At 38.5% G+C, this 13,851-nt stretch overlaps 1 long non-coding RNA gene across 1 annotated transcript in view; it reads right to left on the bottom strand.

Annotated features, from left to right (window-relative positions):
• Positions 1-11,713: 11,713 nt before the first annotated feature.
• LOC123974561 overlaps positions 11,714-13,851 on the bottom strand; it is a 5,280-nt gene continuing 3,142 nt past the window's right edge. Inside the window, exon 2 of the long non-coding RNA XR_006825887.1 lies at positions 11,714-12,304. This is a non-coding gene — a long non-coding RNA (uncharacterized LOC123974561). The remainder of the gene's footprint in view (positions 12,305-13,851) is intronic.

The following is a 13,851-nucleotide window of genomic DNA, read 5'->3' as shown; positions in this document are numbered from 1 at the left end:
TGGGAGCAGCTGAAGAGTAATCAGGACAATGAGACGCAGTTGGGCAAAGTCAACCCAGGAAGAATCAGGACCTGTAATGTGACACAGAGGACTCAGCCATGACAAAAATTACTTGTCATTGGCATGGCATTTTTACTTTGTTTGACCTTCAATCTGCTTGTAATGTGTGCCCCTGGAACAGAACTAACTTAAAGAAAAGCAACTCCTGTTAAGAAGTATTTTTAGATTAATGATGTATGATTACTGTCTGTAATTCTTTTATACCCAGCAGTACTTTCAAAAGCTCACTCTGCGATCCATTAAATTAACCAAAGACCTTTTAAATGAGGCAAATCAAAGAGTAAGTTAACAATTAATACAGCTCTGAGAATAGCATCAGCTGAGCTGACACAAAATCCCAAGCACATTAAAGAGCAGTGGTCTGCTTTAACATGAAAACTTTGTGGAAGCAAAAACAGCATTGAACCTTTAGCTCACTGTAAATAATTACAGATTTTCTGCTAATTAATGCTACATAATGGATGGACATTTGCAAAATGTTTGATCATGTCACATCGCCATGCAGTAGGTAAATGTAGATATAGGGTGAGTATTTGTGTACAGGAAGCTGTTTTAATCTCATTTTAACAACAGCGTGCCATGTCAGTTATTATTTAAACGTCTTTTGATTCCAGCATCGGTTATTTAGATAATTTTTCAGGAATTGTCTGCTCACACACATGTAAACAACAGCTTGTTTCACTGCCATTGCATGTACTGTCTGTGATTTTTAGTTGTTTCATCCTTTTGATCAGGCAGAAATAATTCCGAAATGAATGTGAGTTGTCTCCTGCTCAACGTTTAAAGAAAGTGTTACAACAAAACAAAAAAAGCATCTTAGATAGACGAAGGGTAAAAAAAACAAAACAAAGTAGCCTGAGTTGTCAGCAATTCTACAATCATGGCAGACAATATGGAAAATTAGCCAGAGCAGTAAGAAGGGACAAAGCAAGGTGGATCTATTTTTTTAATGTTCTGAAAGCTGAAACAATAATTGTACTTTCTTTTTTTTTATTTTCAGCGCCCTAAATTTTTTATTTCATTCTTGCAATTTTCTTTTTTTTTATTTTTGTAGAAGGTTGAAAACATCTATATATCTTCAGTGTAGGGCGGGCATGTTTTAATGAGTATTATCTCTTCATGCAAGGTTTATCACATTTTGTTCAAACTTAACGGCAACTACTGTAATATTTCAAAGCCACATCCAACAAAAGCTGCTATTATATCTTCTTATTTGATGGAAGAACTTTGTGGAATTCACAGCAGAAACAATGGGACAGTCGACTGAAGGGTCTGCACAGCTGCAGACAGACAAAGCGAATAGATTGGATAAAGTCGCCATTGTCACCTCTGTGCCTGAGCTATAAAAACTGAACTATTCAGTTTAATTAAAGCTGGAAAATGCTGTCCTTTTCTGTTTCCTGATGCTTAAAGCAACATGATCATAGAGTGTATTTAAAGAGTAATCATAATCTACACAAGACAAAATAAGTAACATCAGATACATGAAATATCAAGTTATTTATCAAGCTATTTCTCTATTATCATAAAATCCCAATTTGAGAACAATGATTTTGAACGTGAAAAGATATGCTTTAACAGAGTAGTTAGTTTGTCTATGCATGCTTTCATTACATTGAATCAGATGTAAATATCCACAGTTCTGTAGGTATATTATATCATAATAAATCTTTCATTATAAATCTTACAGTGGTGGTGTTTTGTTGATGCAACAATGCAGAGTCCCAGCAAGCAATTTGTTTCACCTGAGTTCAGAAGTGAAGGTAAGATATTCAAATGTGTATTGAAGCAGCAGAGACTCAGCTCATCAAATTTCCTGTTCTTATTTGTTTGTGCAATAAACACATTGCGGTAAAAGATATCAAGTAATAAGGGGGCTTATTCAAACCTAAAAATCTCAAATTCAATCAGTTGTAATCAAAAACATTAGGTAAAAGAATTGTATACATTAACATATATAGTCAAAGACAAAAACCCATGAAGAAAAAAAATCCGTCTCCTAGGTGTAAAAGGGCTAATTCAGGTTTTCCAAGGTGGGGCTGTATGAGGTACTGATCCATAGTCAGTTTTTTTACCTGCAGTAAATGGCGGTCAGCATGTCCCCACTATGGAGAAGGCAAGGCAAGTTAATTTGTATAGCACATTTCAAAAAGGAAATTTAAAGTGCAGAGAGTTGTGTCCTGCTGTGGACAGGGTCAGCACAAAATGTATTTTAGCCACTTAAAAGAAAGCCACCAAAAAACATCTATATCTGTTCAAGTGTACGGTGTATTTAGAATATTTTCAGCACTTTACCTTGCCTTCAGACAGCAATGTCCTTTGGAACTACATTTTCTCAACCATAGAAATTCCATATTCCTAAGCATAAGCGCAATATAACGCTGCCAAAGTATTGCTGTCTGGGTCAGACATTCAGCAGTTTATGAAAGAGACAATGAATGACAAAAAATTACATGAGTTACTATCAGTCGACAGTGAAATTCCGTACACTGTGGAGACAACCAGACCAAAGACTTTTAAACCAAGTAGGCGACAGATATTGCCGTCTTTATGTTCTGATACAATAGCTGTGACAGTAATTTCTTTCTGCCTTTTTTCAACCATTATAAAACCATTTGTTTTCTTGCTGGTTGGTCTTTCCCCACTGTCTGTGTTACCTGCAAATGGGAATGAGGAGACAAGCAGGAATAAGTAATAAAATAGAAGGTGTTTATCAATAAATGTTTTTGGCTCCAATTGTTTCACAGATTTTTTTTGCTCCTGTTATTTCTACATTTGGGACATGGAGGCATACAACACAAGAACACTACAAAATAATCAGTGCCAACACTGACTGTCTCTCACTTTACTTCATGATTTTTTTGCCACTGCTGCTAAGATACATTTTTGTCTCCTTATCGACTTGTTATTTATTTATATCATCTCTATATGACAATGTTAAAAAAAAGTCACCTTTTTGCTAAATGTGCTAAAAACAACAGAAGGCTACCAACTAACAAAGAAACATTTTGCAAAGACATTCCCTTTCCATTCCCTTTCTTTTTGGGTTAATCTATTCTTTGGCAAACAGAGCTTTATTTAGTCAAAACACACAGTGAGTGTGAAAAGTGAGAATGTCACTGACATTCTGTTTTTCCTTCCATGTCATGGAGTTTTCCTATGCATATTTATACTGTGGAAGCTTGTGAAAGATGTGCTTATATGAATACATAAGAGAGAAACAGAAGGGTGTACATTGTCAAAATGTGTGCTGCAGCAATTGTGATATTTAAAGTTTCATGAGGAGGGCTAGTGTTTAAATCATATTGCTTGAATATTGGATCAGACAAGCAAAAGAAACAACCACTATGGGAAAAACTGAACAATCGTAATGTGTCAAAATCAACAAGCTCATCCAATAAATGTAATCACTTGGTTAGGGCTCTTATGGGGCACCATAATATAGCACTTAGAGACTGTTTCAGCAGGCTCAGTGCATCTCAGAATCAGACTACCGCTGAATCAGTCATTTGAACATGATGCCCATCCACAGCTCTCTGCTGTCAACATTGCTCTGTCATGCAAAGTGGTGCCAACCTCCATGAAGTATTCAAAATCTGTTTGTATGCTGTCAGATTCAGGAGCCACAACCTGTGAGGTTCAGTCACGTAAAGACTTTTTAATAGAAATAAACAGAGAGCTTAAAGGTGGAAATAGCTGCAAAATAATACAGTGCAATAAAACATGCATAAATCACCTGTGCCCTTTAGCTAACAAAATTTAATTTGTGAAAATGCATTTGCATGTTTTGGTAACTGGCAATGCTGCGCCGCCAGTTAGATGAGGAGTTGAATATTCTTTTTTTAATAAACAAACAAGGCCTGAGCTGAGTGGGCACATTTAAAATATATATTATGTATATAGCAGATTATATAGCAGTTTTATTATGTACCTATATGCCACCAGCACCACCTCTCACACCACCTCCTCTTTGCTCGTCTCCTTGTCGCCAGTGCACCTACTCCTATATGAACAGAGCTCTGAGGGTTCACTGAAGATCACATCTGAAAGAGAAGCCACTGGTGCATACGCTATCGGGTTGCTCCATGTGTGTGGAGATGTGGCATTTGAAAAAAGATCTTGCATGTTAAAAAAAGATGAGGTGGAGGGGAAGGGGGGCAGTCGAGCGACAAAAGTACGCCAGTGTACCGTGCGCCAACAAAGTGCCTTGCGCTTTCCTGCTGCCTGGTGTGGGGAGGGAGATGAGACCTGTCAGAGAGTGAGGGGGCTGGCTGAATGACTTCACATCACCCTTTCAGCTCCAGCAACTTCCCATTTATATTGTAATGCAAATCCATGGCCTGTCCCAGATGGTGCTTTTCCAGCATCGTGGGTGCATAGAAATATGATTATTTATCCCAAGCACTTCTAAAGTATTTAATGCACCCTCCTCCGTCTGCTTCTATTCCCCCCCTTCCAGTGGCAGGGGTTTAAAGACTGTGCAGTCTGATGTGTCTCTCGTTAATGGTAAAGGAGAAAAACAATAGATGATAAATTTGGGGAGAATTTGACAAGGGAGTACCTAAGATTACAGGAAAGCAGGACAGAAACAAACCATGAGCAATAACAGAGGAATTAACAGTAATTCTCATGTCTCAAAAGTGCTTTTAATCACCTCTGCTTAACAAAAGAAAGTCCACAAGCCTATCTCTGCCCGTGTGTGACAGAGAAAGAGCCTTTTTGTTTGCTGCCTACATCAAAAAGCTCGAAACATGTTTAAGATTTTATACAATGCCAGTACATAAAGCATCCACACATAGGCGTCTTATAGATTTCACTCAATTAAAACTGAATGAAGAGTTGTACAAACAGTAGTAGATATTAAAATGTGTTATTTGCTGCTGTTAGATAATGTAACTTCAAGGCAAATAATATTACACCTAGCTGAGAGTTGTGAATATGCTGGCAATTTTTTTCATCTCACCTAAAATCATTTATGTCCATTTTTAGACTGCTTTTTTAATGTTACAGCACTTTGTAGCCATTCTTGATGGGATCAAGGTTATGCACAATAGCATACACAGCATTGCTGGAGGTTTCTGTGTGTGTGAAACATGCACATCCTGGGGGACTGTTTGTGCTGTAATCAGTTGAGTACTATAAGCCGCTCTCTCATTTTGTCAGCATTTCTATACTTTCATCATAACACCTTCACCGATCTGCCACCCGCCTCAGAAGCATTTAAGGTAGCACTTAACACTTCCTACACAGACTAATTAAATCACAATCTAAATCACATCAACTTCTCCAAACCCTGTCACCTCATTATCTTATATATTCTTCTGACACATATTTGTATCTCCAACTTCAGTTGCCTTGACTCAAAGTTTTAGTGGGGCAGAGAAGAGAACCACTGTGTTATGAGGATTACTTGAAGATGACGGCTAGGAGTAAAACAGGGTGTCTGCAGCCACAATTTTTCATTAATTCAGATTCAAATTTGACAAGCACCCTTGGCCATTTGCATGCACTTTGAAGACAGTCCATAACATCTCCAAAGTTTTCCATCCTCTGAACATAAGCTGCAGTCACACTGAAATTTGCCTGGCGAAATTTACTTGGCATGGTGTGACCAAAAGTGTGAGTAAGGGTTGTAAACATAAACTGCGGGAGCTAGAATGGCTAGTGTGCTAACAACAGCAGCCAAAAACAAAGTTGCTAATTAACACTTGACTGTCATTAACCTCTTTCACCGTGCTTGCACTCACTCAGAATCCCTTCTTCTCTTCTGCTTGTATTATTTCGTCCTGCAGTTCTACAACAAGAATGTGGAAAAATCCTAAATGAGATGTCAAACACATTCTTTCTCAAAATGGCTGGACATTCGCTATTTTGAGTGTACTGCATGAAGTGAAGGAGTTGGGCCAATTTGGAACCAGAAGCAAATGCGTCTTGCCATGTTTCATGAATGGAAAGTGAAGTTCGGTCTGACTGCGCCATATTGTTACAAAAATGCAGTTTTTTTCCGCATCATCTGTGCATTTCCAGATAATGTATTTATATTCGTTTATACCCCTAGTTAATCCATATCACAAAAAACATATTTTCCCACTCTTAGTGGGGTCTAGTCATGCAGATCGTTTAAGCATTGTGGACTGAGGTGTAAAGAATGTTTGCTGGTGAAACATCTCCTTTGACCCCAATATGATGGAGGTGAACAGAATTTTGTTTTTGCTGCTCAAAGCATTTTTAAAAAAAATCAATTTGAAAAACTCAACAACTTCATCCACAAACCTGTCAACAGTTTTACTTGCGGCTATTTCCTCAGCAGAAAGCATCCTAAATGAAAATTGTTACCAGCTAGTTCTATAATACACTTTACTGGTTCCCAAAACATTCTAAATAAAGCATTATATTTAAGTGATTAAAGCTTTTTTAACGACTTCAACTGTTGCCACGTCAATGACAACCCTTAACAGTTATTCACCAAATAATGTACAATACAGTGCAGCCAACATGTTGACACCACAGATATTTTAATGGGTTCACTACATCTACATGCAGCTGGCTTATTTCAATAGTATATATGCCTTTATTTTTCTCTAGATTTCCAAACAGAGCAAATTAAAGGCAATCTTACTTTGAGCGAATGTAAATGGCTTAATGGAGCTATCTCTTGTAATTGCCCCACTCAGTCAAGCATTCATTAAGTGTTAGAGAGGTTGGTTGCTTGGTATGTTTTACACGGTATGTTTTAGCATAACAGATTTCACTGTCAGATGTCACTGTTTTATCTTATCTTTCTGTGAGTCATACAACTTTCAGACTGTATATACATACATCCTCTTTTAATGGCACATTGCAAGTTTAGAAGACAGTATACTGTACCCAACACTCATTTTCACCACTGATCTCACCAGTTTTTTAATTTCCTCCCGGATTTGCATCTCAGCTCGGACAGTGAATAGTAGGTGTTCATCGTTTCACTGAACCTTGGTGGAACTGCAATCATAGAGCAATCCAAATAGGGTTCAGTTCTACAATATATCCCTGTGTGCCCAAAGAGAGAGGTAAATGAAGGCAAACTGACAGTCATGATGACTTCAACTCGTCAGAATGTGTTGTGACCCATTTCATCACTTCTAAAAGCACAGGCAATCAAATCCATTTCAGCCCCTTTTCACATACCTGACCACAATACAAATTGCAGAATAAAACACTGGACCGCTTCAGCTGAAATCACAAGCTCTTTTGCCGATGAGGTTTTTTACTTTCTAAAACAATTGCTTGTTTCTCCACAAGAGGCACGATGACAACACACATCTTTATTCAATGATCCAGCCATCAGGTGATTATTGTGTTCTTCATGTCTGGCCTGTTGTCATTCCACATCACTCTCCAAACATTTTACCTGCCCACACAAAGAGCAGTAGTTGGCCATAAGCCTGGATGGTCTCCATAGTTTCATGTTGTTCACCATCTGTGCTCAAGGCTGAACCTCGCTACACCCATTATAGTGAACGGCTAATGAAAGAGATGAGCCCGTGAGGTGACTGGGAGGTTAATGCAGCGGCTACTCTATAATGCACATTCAGACTGGAAGACAGACATAGGAGTGAAGTTTGTAAAAAGGACAACGGTAGTGAAGTGTGTTTGGGAGGTAGCAATTGACCATTTGCTAAGCACCACCCCACTTAGTTACTGTTGCCATGCGCATTAAGCTTTCTGTTCTGGCTCTGCACATATGCAGTTCACAGTGATATCAGTGACGACTGCGTCCTAACAGTATTGGCAAAAAGAGAAAAGGCAATGTGTCTTTGTGCAATTGTACAATGAACGGAAAGTAAGACAATAAAAAGAAATAAGGAGCAGCAGATGGCTGGAAGATGCAGACAACATGGTCTGTTTGATCTGCAGGTAGTTCCGTTTTATATCACAGCACAGTCTGAGTCATAGTTTTAGCACAACATATAAAATACTACAATTAAAACAAGCTCACTACAGTTAAATAATAATGGATCTTTGTTGGGAATCGATGTGGGAAATCAGACCATGGAACTGCTCAAACAGCAAGACAGATCGTTGAGGCAATTAATGAGGCATGGTGACTTCCCCCAAACTGCAAATCAAATGGCAATTTAGGGTTTACATATGCAGATGATAGTAACATACATGGCATAGGGCTAAAACATTAAGGCTGAAGCTACATGTCCTCTGCAAAAAGTCAGCATCCTTACCAATGGATGATCCAAAGTGGACATGGAAATAAAGGAGTATTGTCTGTGTATCTTTTGGGCAGAGCCCTATATAGTACAGTATTATAAATAAACTGAAATGTTATTCATTCTAACATACCCCTGATGAACCCGGATGGTTTGAAACCGTAATGTACAACAATATACTTGGACAAGCAACACAGGCAGAAGATTTAATGTTGGTATTTTCAAACAGTATTGCTTTTACACCAGAAAAGGATTTGAGGGTGAGGAATAACAGAGGTGTTTGGCAAAACGTAATGCTATCTAAGCCAAGTTTGGCTGGAGTTGCTGGAGTCTAAAATTCCTCAAACCACATAAAGAGTAGGACAGAGACACGATTGTTACTCTAGACAGTGATGCGGTGAATGTTCAAGTCCTGACCAAATATTTTTCTAACGTAACCTGTTACTCCACTCCACGCGTCTTTAGAAATAACATTAGGTACAGTACTGGAAAGTAGTAAGTTAGTTAGCCTGGCGTGTTAATGTTAGCAGATGCACACTTTTTAATCCATTCTTTACACTTTAGCGCTTGTGTTTTTGGTTTTGGAAAGTTCATAAAAAAGACACCATCCTCCAAACCAGCCTGATCACCAAATGGTTTATGAATAACACACCGATGTCCTTCGCTGGTTATTTCACGCCATTCAGTCTCTACTGACTTCTATTGTGCAGAGATGGCGTGTCATTTTACGTGCAAATGTCACAGAAATAAATGTCAGATGACGTAGAATAAAGAGTGGTCTGCGTGGTCAAAATATTAGTCAGAAGTTAAATCCAACCATTACACAAGGAAATTGCTAGAATTACTGTAGGAGAGCAGTGTCAACAGAGTGAGAGGCAGCCTAATGTTGGAGACTAACAACTAAATAAACATACCAAGGACACATAATAATCCCCAAACACAACAAAACAAACCTTAATGCATAGCAGGTGGACACCTGCAGCTTTTGATCACACTTGTCTCTTTATTTTGTGAGGGCTGAGGACCCAAAGTCCAGGCAAGTTGAGATCATGGTGTGTCCGCTCAACAACAGGAAGTGCAGCATCGCCATCTATAGGCCACAGCTGCAACGACAGTCTCCGGAGCCGTGACAACAGCTGCCTTTTACACAGTGCCTGCTCACACTGTAGACACACATTATGCCTACAAACACCACTTTCAGAATCAATTACTCACACACCACAGGTCACAGAACAGTTCATTACTGTTCAATTACCAGTGAATGTTCAATAGCGAGCCCATTACAGGGGAAAAGTTTCAACCTCACTGCCAAGACAACAGGAGAACGAGTATGACATTTTAATGATACTATTAAAGATGAGCAAGAGAAGAGTACAAACAAATAAATTTAGGCAGATTATGATGAGCTGTGTGAAATAAAATGGAAAGGAATAAAAGTGTGAGCGAGCAAGTTTTGACATCAGTGTAACTAACGGTGAAGCTGGCTTTTAACAGTATTGATCGACTGTATCCCATTAATCTGACTTTATCTCACAGATCCATAATAACATTATGATCGCTACTAATGCCATTTTACCAACACAATATTTTAAAACTACAGACTAAATGGAGAAAATGCATGTTTTTCTGCATTGATTCATACAGGTAGTTCTGCATTACCTTCAATTGTGATTCACTTGAGAGACATTCTGCAGCAGTTAAAGTTTCTGCTGTAGCTAATTAGGTCACACTTAACACACCTTTTCGCATCGCTCTCCCTGGCAATTTTTCTAGCAGAACACACTTCTGGTAAGCACATAGTTTACTCCTCCACTTCTTCCAGATATGGATTGATTGTTTCTTTTCTCCACTTTCGGAGAAAAATCCTCAAATTCTCCAGATTCCAGTCTGCCTCCCAGGTGGAAATCCATAGCTCTTTTTTTTTTTTACTTTCATCAGATGAAATTTGACAAGCTGGCAAGAACATGAAAGAAAGGACTGACAAGTGACAAAAACACTCCCGAACTGAACAATCACCAATGTACACATCCATGCAAATGTCCCACAACATTTTGAGCTCTTGCAGTGTTTTTACAGAAACACAGAACAGTCCATCACAAATTCAATACATTTTTATTCAGCCTCAACAAAGATTTGTACTTGATGTAATGGCAGCATTTTGTATTTTTCTTTTCCTTTTTTTGGCAGTCAACATATAGACACATTTTTTTAAAAGACAAATCTAAATCAATCTAAATATTTCTCGAAATGGTGTATTTTTTGATAGACAAAATACAATAGAATCTGGCTATGAAAGGTTATACAGGTAAAAAATAAAGTTGTAGCCTACTACAACAAGAAAGAAATATTAAAGAAATGTAATCCTACTGTAGTAAAAGAACAGAAGTATGAAAAACAAAATGTATAAAAGAGAAGAGAAAGAATTTTACCTCTCTGTGCATCAAATGGCCATTTGAATGGAACCAGACATTTAAAGGGGATATCACCCATTGGTGAAACTGTTCAAAACTAATGAATTTGTGAAACACATGACAAAGGGCTCCAACTAGACTTTCCCAAGTTTCAGTGGTGGCATAATGAATACACAAATGCCTCATATATACATCACAAGGCACCATTTTTGCACTGGCCTGGTGATTGAGATAATGAATTATCTGTCTGAATTTGGCGATGTGTCTTTCCAGAAGCGATGTGCCGGTTAATCTGGATATTCTGCAGACATCCCAGTGGACAGGTTTCCCTTCAGCCATTTTGTTCAATAGAAAATAATCCCAGTGAAAACTGTTGACAGTGAGGCATGGCTGGTTACTAAAGGTAACTGGCAAAATGTGTTTTATGATTTAGGTTTCCTTTAACATTAAGGGTGAGGAGGGGCAAAGCAGCACACATGTATAATAATAACAAGTAGATGAATTATCTAGATAATGTGCCACTGTGTGCATAATGAGAAAGCTTGCTGTATGAAAGGTGTTAAGATTTAATGAGCCATACAGCTGTACAGGATGACATGTTCCTTCTTAACAATGCACCAAATGTGTATCAGCTGATGGCTGTAAATAGTCCCCAATGAATTCATCATTAAATCCTGTTGGTAACAGGAAGGTAACATTTAATGAAAACCATAGCACCCAGCTGTTTTAGGTAACTACTCAGCCATATTTAACAATAGAACTTTATATTTGTATCTGCAATCCGCCCCTGAATCAACACTGACTAATCATAAGTGGCTAACTGTTTCTATCTTCTTCGTATCTCTTGTTGCTGCGCAGTGTACAGCTCTCAAAGTCCGGAAAATCCAAGTTTTGATGGAGCTGAATTATTACTTCTACATTAATGTGAACGCTGTATTCTTCTGACAGTTGCCATTAGCTGCTATTGTTGCAGTGAGGAGAAGGATGACAGATCAAGCTCATGATAACACTATTATCAGAGCGATTAAAGCAGTCATTATGTGGAAGTGATAATGGCTTTTATTTGTCATAGCAGATATAATTCTAACAGGTTTATTTGTTAGAAGCTTTTTTTGCGTGAAATAAAATAATGCGTATAAAAACTCATGATATTTTAGAGAACTATAAAAAAAAAAACATGTAAACAAGCAACATGAATATGTTATGAGGCTGAGAGCCATAAATCAAGCAGACACAATGAAAGTGTCAAAATGTTGAATTATTTCAGAGAACACTGCGTGTTTGATCACGGCTTTGAATCTTCCATGAAAGCGCATTTCCTACTTCAAATGCTCCCTGCTGAGTGTGGTCTCACAGTGAAAAATAAGAGAGAAAGAGCGACAAGAGAAAGTTGGCTGGCAAGTACTGGCTCCCCTGGAGTCTTTTCCACCACACGGCCAAGATGGCCATATTGTGTCTCTAAACAAATCGAATGGTTGGCACTGTGACAAGCCAGCCTCTGTGGTGTTCAGATTCACCGAGTCAGCACGACTGTGCTCCTTCATTCCCAGGTCACCGCATGCAGCAGCCAGCAGGGAGCCTCAGTCCTGTTTACTCAACTGCTGGATGGCGAATGCGTCATTAGTCTTTTGGCTGCGAGAAAAATAAAACAAGATGCATTGATTACTTTGTGCTGTTTTTAAACTAAATGCAGTCCATCTTCAGTTCTTTCCAATTCATTAAGTTATATTGTGACTAAAGATTCCTACTGGGTTGAGGCCAAGCCTTCTTTATATAATTTAAAGAATGGACATTTATCCACTTGCTTCAGGGTTTCACTAAACAGATCTCTCACTGTAGCTTTGCAGCACACACACAGAGTAATACCTTGGTTTTGTATGGGTACCATATCATGACTTGCACTGACAAAACGACAGAACTGCCCTCAAGAACAACATATAGAAGTGGGGGGGTTTTGACTCCCCTAACGGCAGGACAGCATCATTTGTCTGTGCTTTCCAAAACTGTTAAAAATAAATCAGTTTTATGATCTGACAATGCCATGGTTAAAGTTTGGTTAGGGTCAAGTGAAGATCATGGTTTGGGTACTTAATTAAGGTTATCATGGTTACAATAATAACCATGTGGTTAAGGTCAGGGAAAGACAGTGGTCATGGTTAAAACAAACCAAGATTGACTATCCGAAATGAGAGTCGAACAGCGGTCTCCCATGGCAAAGTCAGATGTTTTGTTGACCCAACCTCCTCCCTCTGCCGGCTTTGTGGCTCTAAAATATTGTCACCCAACTTCCTTCCTTGTAATTATACCTTTGGTAAACAAATGTTGTTTGGGCAGCATTTTTGTTGAAATGACTGGTGCTGTTGTTTTTTTCTTGGGAAATAATAATAAATACTAGATTTGTGAAATTTGTGATTTTCATTTGTTGTTAAAACTGTCTCAGTGAGGTGTTAATTCAACTGTGTCTTAATTTTTGAGGCCGTAGATTGTGGTGTGGATTACGTTCTACATTCACTAAGAACATAAAGGGAACATTTACATTAGGTATTTATCAAACGCTTGTGTTATGTGGTCACTCAGAGTATATCCTATAGTGAATACATATAATTCACTCAGAAGGACACCATATAACGAATCTCAAACTGTCACACACATAAACTATATATATTCCAACATAAAGCTGTAATCTCTAAAGAGTCCAGAAACCCAGTGAAACAGAAATGGCGGCTCCCTCTGGGGCGATGAATGTCTATTTTTTACGGCAGCACTGTAAAAGAAACGTCTTTGTGTCACACACTTACACAAACCGCATGTACACACCACATACATACCTACACACAAACACACAGACAAAGGCTTGCCAGCCTCGGACGCACACATCCATTACTGACTTCCCAACAATAGCCTTTTACAGGCAAATAAAGGGTATTAGTGTAAGAGCTGTAAAACCTGTCACACCTCCAGTTACATGTGCCAGACAGTCAAACTCAGAGGAAGAAGAAATGTTTTCACCAGGAGATAAAAGAATCAATGAAGGAAAGAGAAAGTGAAAAGGGAGTGAGATTAGCCACATATCTGCTGTGTACTCACTGGGATGCAAAAAGGCTAATTGCTCAGAGACAAATATGAGGCACTGGGATGGGGAGAATCAGCAGCTGTGATCGATTGTTGGAAATTTTGGT

Source organism: Micropterus dolomieu, linkage group LG08, assembly GCF_021292245.1.
Source record: "Micropterus dolomieu isolate WLL.071019.BEF.003 ecotype Adirondacks linkage group LG08, ASM2129224v1, whole genome shotgun sequence".
NCBI classification, from domain to species: Eukaryota; Metazoa; Chordata; class Actinopteri; order Centrarchiformes; family Centrarchidae; genus Micropterus; species Micropterus dolomieu.
The sequence above is the reverse complement of the archived record's forward strand: the minus strand, read 5'-3'. Positions and strand labels throughout refer to the sequence as shown.